This window comes from Cryptomeria japonica, chromosome 10 (genome assembly GCF_030272615.1).
Source record: "Cryptomeria japonica chromosome 10, Sugi_1.0, whole genome shotgun sequence".
In the NCBI taxonomy this organism is placed as follows: Eukaryota; Viridiplantae; Streptophyta; class Pinopsida; order Cupressales; family Cupressaceae; genus Cryptomeria; species Cryptomeria japonica.
In genome coordinates this window covers 326,609,379-326,618,705 of record NC_081414.1, presented here as the reverse complement: position 1 = coordinate 326,618,705, position 9,327 = coordinate 326,609,379, and positions in this window count along the sequence as shown.

The following is a 9,327-nucleotide window of genomic DNA, read 5'->3' as shown; positions in this document are numbered from 1 at the left end:
TCACCGGCAAGCAAATGATTTATGAACAGTCAACGGTATCCGGTACACCAGTAGGATATAATGATCATCGGCATTTGGAATGATATGGAAAATACATGTTTATGTCGAAGACATTGTTTGGACACTTTGTCTTGAAAGTTTGTCAATTGGCATATTCGTATTTACATATTTGTTGTTACCGGCAAATAGGTCCAGGTTACACCGGCAGGTTTACCTTTTCCAGATCAGCGTGGCATGCTATGAAGATGACTTATTATTGTTGTAAATGCATTAAGCCAACATGATGAATTGGTTATTGCATCAGGTATTAATTGATTTGTAAATTAATTTTATTGTATTATCCTTTAGAGCCGACCTACTAAAATTGGTCTTAGGGTATGGTATAAATGTAAGATCTTATTTGTAAGATCGGATGTGGAATGCAAAAAAGGATTGTGTGAAGATATATGCAAGATTAAGCAGAGCTATACACACAAAGATCATTTGAAGGTGAAGGAGGTTTTTTGTAAAGACAATCAGAACTACACCGGTATTGAATCTAGCAATTGAAGATGTTATTTTGAGCAGTATATTTTTATTGGATTTAACCATCCAATTGTAGTCAGTGTGACTCCTATTTTGTGATTGAGTAGTGAGCTCTAGGTGCTTGGCCTTTCTGCATGTGCAGACCTCATTTGTATACACTTACTATCTGTAGTAGTATCATCTGATTGTGGGTAAGGTTTTCCACCATGGTTTTTCCCCTTACAGGTTTTCCACATACAAATATTGGTGTTATATGTTGTGAATGACTTTGTCCTTTTGTTTCATGCATTAATCCTTACTGGTATTGAAATTAATTGTTAAAACTATCTATCACCATATTAGACTGGTATACCAATATTAAGAATTAAGTTGGTTAAGTTGTTTTTGGTTTGAATTTATTAGACAACTGATTCACCCCCCCCCTCTCAATTGTCTTCAGGACCTAACAAACTCAAAGATCATGAGTTGAATAATCCCAATAACGATCTAGAGTTAGCGGCAGTGGTTCATGCTTTAGTTAGATGGAGACATTTTCTTTTGGGCATCGATTCAAGTTGCACAATGATCATCATAGCTTGCAATATATATTCATGCAACTGAATTTCAATGCTCGGCAGAGACGATAGATGGAGTCTTTGAGGTGAAGTACATCCAGGGTAAGGAGAATGTAGTAACAGATGCATTGATTTGCAGGAGGCATGAGATTTCAGCAGTGACTCTTAGTGTAGATTTGAGGAGTTGTATGTTGGACACATTAGATCACTGAGAGGGGGGTGAATCGGTGATTTATACACTTTTTGTCAAACAGAGATATACTGGTCCAATATAAAGCAAACAGAGTGCTGACCAGTACACCAAACAATGCAAATTAGGTATGTGAAAGGATTTGTTATAACATCAACATAACTCATACACAAGAATGGATCACATAACACTAGATATACAAGAAAAACCCAAAATGGGAAAAGCCTCGGCGAGAATAGCTGCTGGAGATATTCTACTCCAATCCAGCCTCACAAAGCAAATGATCTTATTACAATTTTAGGGCACCAACCCTTGAGTTATGAGAACCAACTCAAAGGAGCACCAACCCCTAAACAATTTATAGGCTACAACCTAAAGGAGCTACAACCCCTACACTAAGCACCCACTCAGTGAAAACAATATGATGGTTCAAATACAAAAATGACTTCCCTATTACAAATGAAGTTTTGCAACACTTCAATACATTGCTCCACCAGTTTCAATCTTACTGGTTTGTGATCATTCTACACACATTGTAACTAAAAATATCTGCTAATTCTAACTCTGTTGAGTCTTCTCTCCCTCGTTCTTCTAAATTAAAATTAAACTTGATCACACTTTATTAAGTTCTATCTCAATCGGTTTGTCACCTCTGCATTCTGCACTCTCTTTCTATTTGTTCTTTACACCAGTTTATCCTGCTTCTCCTTACTGGTACAATCTTCTCTCACAAACACTTCAGATGTTTATCTCTTCAACTCTTAGACAATAATTTCACTCTATCCTTCACACTACAACAACAACAACTATCTATCTTAGGTCACCAAATTTAAACTAAATCTTTCCTGCCAAAAACCAATTCAAATAGAGGGTGGCTAGGGTTTCCCTCCACGGATCAAATCTTCATGAAATCTGATCCGATCTACCTTGGATCACTCACCTTCTTTGTAAGGATAAATCATCACACGTTTTTCATCTATCCAATGCATGTTTGATAAAAATAACAAAACTAACCTTGATTTTTGGCCTTGAAACCAGTCGACACATTTATGATCCAGTTGTTTCTTGTTCGAGGTCATCCTACAATCTGATTTCTTGCTTTGATCATAACACCAGCAACCGTTTGATCTTCCTCTGTTGTCCATCCTTCATCAAGCCACAAAAACTTGCAAACAATCTGTGATTTTTCCAATCACATTAAATGTCGACCTATCACACCTACCACGCCTTAATGATGCATACACCGACCTCTACCTTTTTTCCAACTGGCATCCACCTGTCAAACATGTCGGCAATCAACCCACGGACATTGAATCGATTCATGCTCATTCATTCAAAAAAACTCCATACCGGTTCAAGCCCTTACCGATATAACCTTCTCCTACTACTATACGACAACATACACTACACCAGTTGCTCAACTTCACCTTCGGTGGTTTGTGATCTCTTTGACACTCTACCTCTTCATCACAAATATTATCACAAACAAATAGCTAGCCTACATACCGGTTACAACTTGTCATGCTAGCACACAACTTCATATCACCTCTTACTGGTGATGTCACTAACAATCTCAATACCTGCTTGTATTCCATGCCTTAATACCAGTTGACATGCCTTCATGTTAATCTTCCTTATGTCGGGTACATCCTTCTGCATAGTGATAGACACTTAGTTGACATTAGTTGATCATACCAACAATCTCCTACTCACTGGTTGGCATTAATGACAACTCAATGCCAACATTGTATTCTCAGTGCACTTCCATCAGATGTTTGGTGCTAGGAGGTTAGTGCAGAGGTTGCATCAGGTAGAGCTCTTGAGGGTAGATATGCAGGTTATATAGTTGAGTCAGATGGTCTTCTCAGACATTTTGGACGTATTTATGTTCCACCATCAGATGGTCTTTGAGATTTGATATTGACAGAGGTACACCATGCACCTTACTCGACACATCCAGGTGTTAAGAAGATGCATGCAGATTTGAGATAACTATATCACTAGATAGGTATAAGGAGAGATATTGTAGACTTTTTGTCTTGTTTCCTAGAGTATCAATGAGTGAAGGCAGAGGATCAAAATCTAGCAAGATTATTGTAATCAAATTTGGTTCTAGGATGGAAATGTGACATCATCTCTATGGACTTTATAGTTGGATTGCCTATGTCTTCATGCCAACATGATGTCATTATGGTCATTGTTGATTGGTTGACCAAGGTGGCACACTTTTCACCACTCAGATCTTCCTACACAAAAATGACAATAGCTTGGATTTTCATTTAGGGAGTAGTGAGATTGCATGGTATTCCTCGACAGATTATTTTAGATCATGATCGAGTGTTCACATTAGCCTTTTGGGCTGCACTTCACCGTGATTTAGAGATGTAGTTGAACTTTAATTCAACCTATCATCCTGAGAAAGATGGTTAGATAGAGCAGGTTAATCAGGTTTTGGAGGACATTTTGAGGATGTATGTTATGGATCGACAGTCATGTTGGGATGATTATCTCTATTTGGTGGAGTTTGCGTACAACAATGGTTATCACAATTCTATTGGTATGTCTCATTTTCAGGTGTTGTATGGTAGACCATGTCGTACATGCTTGAGTTGGGACCAACTGGAGGATAGAGTGCATATTGGTTCGGAGATGTTATAGGACATGGACTAGCAGGTGGTTTGCATTAGAGAGCATTTGATTGTCACGCAGGATAGACAGAAGAAATATGCATATTCTCACCATGTGGATAGGCAGATATCATTTGGCAACAAGGTGTATTTGTGAGTTTGTCCATGAAAGAGTCTAATCCATTATGGAAAAGGCTCTATTTTGGCACCTTAGGTTGTAGGACCTTTTAAGATTTTGGAGAGGATTAGTCCTATGGCTTATCACCTTTCCTTGTTTCCTAGCTTGTCCCACATCCATGATGTATTTCATGTATCTATTTTTAGGTTGTATCACCCTGATGTTTCACATTTTTTGGATTGGATTGCATTACAGGTGGAGGATGGGAAACTTTCTTTGGAGCCCGTGTGCATTCTTCAATGTAGAGAGATGTTCCTCAGAGGTCGAGGCATAGAGCAGGTAAGGGTCCACTGGGATCTGAATGATGATTCATCAGCTACTTGGGAGGATGTTGTAGCATCATAAAATTGTGACCTTGCAATTTTCAACCACATTTGGGTCTTCACATTGGTGAAACAAATCCCTAAGCCTGACTGGAGACCCGAGACATGCTCACACTTCCCGAAAATGCATGTCCTCATACCCCGCGCTCTCCTTTGCTACTTCTTGTCTGGGATAAAGGCAAGAAAGGAGCATGACGCCCCTCTCCCCCCTACGACAGGGGTATGGCACCCTTGTCCTTTCTCTATTTTGGGCCCCCCTTTGCATTTATCTTGCATTGAGATTTGCAGTTTTAAAGCGGGGAAAACTTTCCCTATGTCAACCTATGATGAAAAATCAGTCAATTAACCCTAATTGGCAGATATATAAGATGCATTTCTCTCTCACATTTGCATAATAAAAAGAAAAGTGATAATAAGATAAGTTCAATAAGCATACATGACGTGGAAATTGTGATCCTAAGTGAAATCAAGCATTTAAGCATTCAAGCATTCCTTTCAAGCATTGAGCATTCTCAAGTCTCCTTTCAAGGCTAGGTGTTGCATTCAAGTCAAGGATTCAACCATTGAAGAGGAGAACTCTTTCATCATTCAATTCCACACAAACAACTATATCTACATTTCAATTGCATCCTCCCTTGAGGTGAATTCGATTTTAGTCTTTCATTTACATTTACTTGCAAGTACTAATTTACATCATTTGGTTAATTCCAAAACTGGGGTTTGACTTGAAGGCAAATCCCCAATCCCAACCCCTTTTCCTCTTTTTTATGTTTGTAGGTTGCAGGTGCACAACTTTATTTGCAAATTTGGACTTCATTCTCAGAGGCGGAAAAACCCTTTTCGGCAAGTGCATTTTCAGAGGACCGTGTGCACTTTCAACACGATCCTGACAAATTGAGTTGACAACTATAAAAATCACATCTGATGCCTACAACCGATAGGACACATTCTCCCCCTATGTCCATGCATCATGATTCAAGGGTCATAAGATAATAACAAATGTTGACTCCCCTTGAACCATGCGTCTCTCTACTTATTTAAGTGTTGTATGATGTTGGGACAACTCCCAATTTTCATCTCAAGTACTCAAATGTGCTCAATGGAAGTGGCTTTGTGAATATATCAGCAATCTGCTCATCGGTGGGAACATACTCTACCATTATCTCCTTGTTAGCTACCTTCTCCCTCAAGAAGTGATACTTGATTGCAATGTGTTTTGTTCTTGAGTGCATTACTGGATTCTTGGAGATATTGATTGTACTCGAGTTATCACACCAGATTGGAATACATTCTGATATCTCCACCTGTATGTTTTTCAGTGTCTGCTTCATCCACAAAACCTATGAACAACATGTAATAGTTGCTATATACTCTACCTCAGCAGTAGATAATGACACTGAATCTTGCTTCTTGTTGTGTCATGATACTAACCAGTCTCCTAAGTAGAAAGCACCTCCACTAGTATTTTTGTGGTCATCAATACTTCCTACCCAATTTGCATTAGTATAAGCTTGCAAAGACAAGTCTCCATTCTTTGGATACCACGGGCCATAAATGATAGTTCCTTGCAAATACCTAAAGATTCTCCTAACTGAATTTAAGTGAGACTATTTAGGAGCATCTTGGAATCTTTCTACCATGCAAACAACTTGTACAATATATGGTCTAGATGTTGTTAGATATAACAGACTACTAATCATAGACCTATACAATGTTTACTCAACTTCTGGTGACTCATCTAGTTTTGTCAACTTACAACTGGTAACCATGGGAGTACTTACCAATTTGTTGTCCTCTATTTGAAATTTCTTCAACATGTCTTTAACATACTTGGTCTATGAGATGAAAATTCCTTTCTCCTGCTGTGAGATCTATAAACCAAGAAAATAGGACAACTCACCCAGCATTGACATCTCAAATTTTGTCTTGATTTGATCTACAAATTCTTTGCACATGATGTCCTTGTCTCCACCAAAGAGAATTTCATCCACATATACAACAACTATAATCATGTGATCTCCATTTACCTTGACATACAAGTTACTATCTACATTCCCTTTTTAGAATCCTTTCTCCTTCAAGTATTTATCCAAACGGGAATACCATGCTCTGGGAGCCTGTTTCAAGCTATACAAGGCTTTCTTCAACCGGCATAAAAAAATTGCATCATCATGTAAAAGATAACCCTCTAGTTGTTCCATATGCACCTCTTCTTCAAAGTTACCATTCAAAAATGCAGATTTGACATCCATTTGATAAACCTTGTAACCTTTATAGGCAAAGAAAGCTAAGAAAATTCTTATTGCCTCTAACCTAGAAACTAGTGCAAAGGTTTCTTCGAAGTCAATACCTTCCACTTGAGCATACCCTTTGTAAACTAACCTTGCTTTACGTCGGATTATTTTGCCTTCTTCATTCATCTTGTTCTAATAGACCCACTTGGTACCTATGACATTCTTGTCTATTGGTCTAGGAACAAGTTCCCAAGTTTGATTTTTCTCAATTTGTTTCAGCTCTTCATCCATGGCATCTCTCCACTTTTCACTTTTTCTAGCTTCATCAAAAATTTTGGGCTCAAGTTTTGTCATGAGACAGAAATTTACCTACTTGTCATTCCGGGCTAGTCTGTACACCTTCATTTTTATCTCCTATGATATGTTCTTCCGGATGATTCTTCTGCACATACCAATTGGATTTCTTGATTGGTACTTCTTCTACTGGTCCATTGTCAAATTGATCTTCATGCTCATCATCTGAAACATCAATATAGGGTGTCGGTGCAAATTCTTTCTTATGTAGGTCTTCATCTATTCTCACATTTATACTATCAACCATTTTTCTCAATTTCTTGTTGTATAATTTGTAGTCTTTGCTATTGGTTGAGTAACCCAAGAAGATTACTTCATCACTCCTGGAATCAAAAGTTCCTAATCCATCAGCATCTCTCTTGATGAAGCACTTACTTCCAAACACTCTAAAATGCTTGAGTGATAGTTTTCGATCGTACCATAACTCATAAGGAGTCATTCTATTGTTCACTCTTAGTTGTACCTAGTTTAATGTATAGAAAACAATATGAACTACTTCCTTCCAATATGTATCTGGTATGCTAGCCTCATTCAACAATGTTCTATCCATTCTCTTTACTATCATATTCTTCCTTTTTGCCACACCATTTTGTTGTGGTGTTCTTGTTGTTGATTACTATCTCTGGATTTCATGTTTCTCACAGTAGTAAATAAACTCATTTGAAGAATACTCTCCACCCCGATCTGATCTTAAGCATTTTAACTGGTGTCCACTATCATTTTCAACCATCCTTCTAAAAATATTGAATCTTTCAAATGCCTGTGATTTTTCATGCAAAAATGTCACCTGAGTCATCCTTGAGTAGTCATCAATGAATAGCATGAAGTATCTCTCACTGGTCAGAGCCCTTGTCCTTGTTGGTCCACACAAATATGTATGTACTAACTCCAGAGGTCTTGAGTTATTATACTCTTTTGTTTTGCAACTCACTTTAATTTTCTTGCCTCTGATATATTCATCACAAAAGGTACTTGTTGGTTTAGTTATTTGTGGAATATTTCTCACATACCAGTTTTCACTTATCTTTACCAGATTATCAAAATTCACATGACCTAATCTTTGATGCCACAAAAAACTTTCATCAACCTATCCCATCATGCATTAGGACTCATAGCATTCCTTCAGATTGTAGGAATTACCATCTATTCTCTTTCCCTCTACTACAACCTGACCGGTACTCTGGTTGCTTATCTGACAACCAGTAGAGTCAAATATGAACTTGTATCTTTTGTCACACATCTAACTTACACTTAACAAATTATGCTTTAGTCCTTCCACATATTACACATCATGAGCCTTGAGATTTCCATCAACAATCAATGTACCAGGGCCCTTAATCTTGATAGAGGAGTTGTCACCAAACCGGACAGAGCCACCATTCCAATCATCAAGCTTGATAAACTTTTTGTTGTCTCCAATCATATGATTTGAGAAGCCACTATCAACTACCCATAAATTCTTCCTTTCAGTATGTAGAGCAGTCTACATAATCAATCTTGACATTGTCTTGTTCTTCTCCTTCTCTATCCAAACCCGTTTCTCTTCTTTCTTCTCCTCTTTTATCATCTTGTGTTCCCGTTTAGCCTCTATCTTCTAATCTGGTACTATTTTGTTTTCCTCACCAGTTCTCAACTTACAATGCCTTTCTATGTGACCAAAATTTTGACACTTGTAACATTTTACATTAGCATTGAAAGATGTATCCAAAGCATTCTTGTAGGACAACTGCACATTTCTCCTACACTCATAACTCTTATGACCAAACTCATTGCAATTATAACATGTGACATTTGTACCTTGTAATGCAAAAAATGATTTTCTACTCTCAAAACTGGGGTTTACATTCATTTTCCTACAATCTACCATTCTATGATCGAACTTATTACACCGGTGACAATAACCACGAAAGTTTGGAACATACCGGTTAGATTGTCTTGGTCCTGAAAATGACTTCCTCATCGGGGGTCTTCCTTTCATGCTGCTAACTTTAGTGAATCCTTCATGATCAGCTCTTGCATTTCTCCTTGGATCTTCATGTCGACGCATTGAGTATGGTCTTCGATTCATTGATTGTGTATACCAGTTTGTGTGATGGTTCTTAAAAACATCTACATATGTCTTCTTTCTGGTATCTTTGCTTACCATGAATGTCTTCTTCTCTTCACCTTCATTTGAAGAAGTAAATAATATCTCCTTATTGGATGTGTCTTTTCTATTTGAACTTTGACCCTCTTCAAATCCTAAGCCATCGGTATCTTTAGATTGCTTCTGTTTTCTCAACATCTTGTCTAAAGCTTCGACACTACCTTCATGTTTTCTTCTCACTTTCATCTCTTCCTTT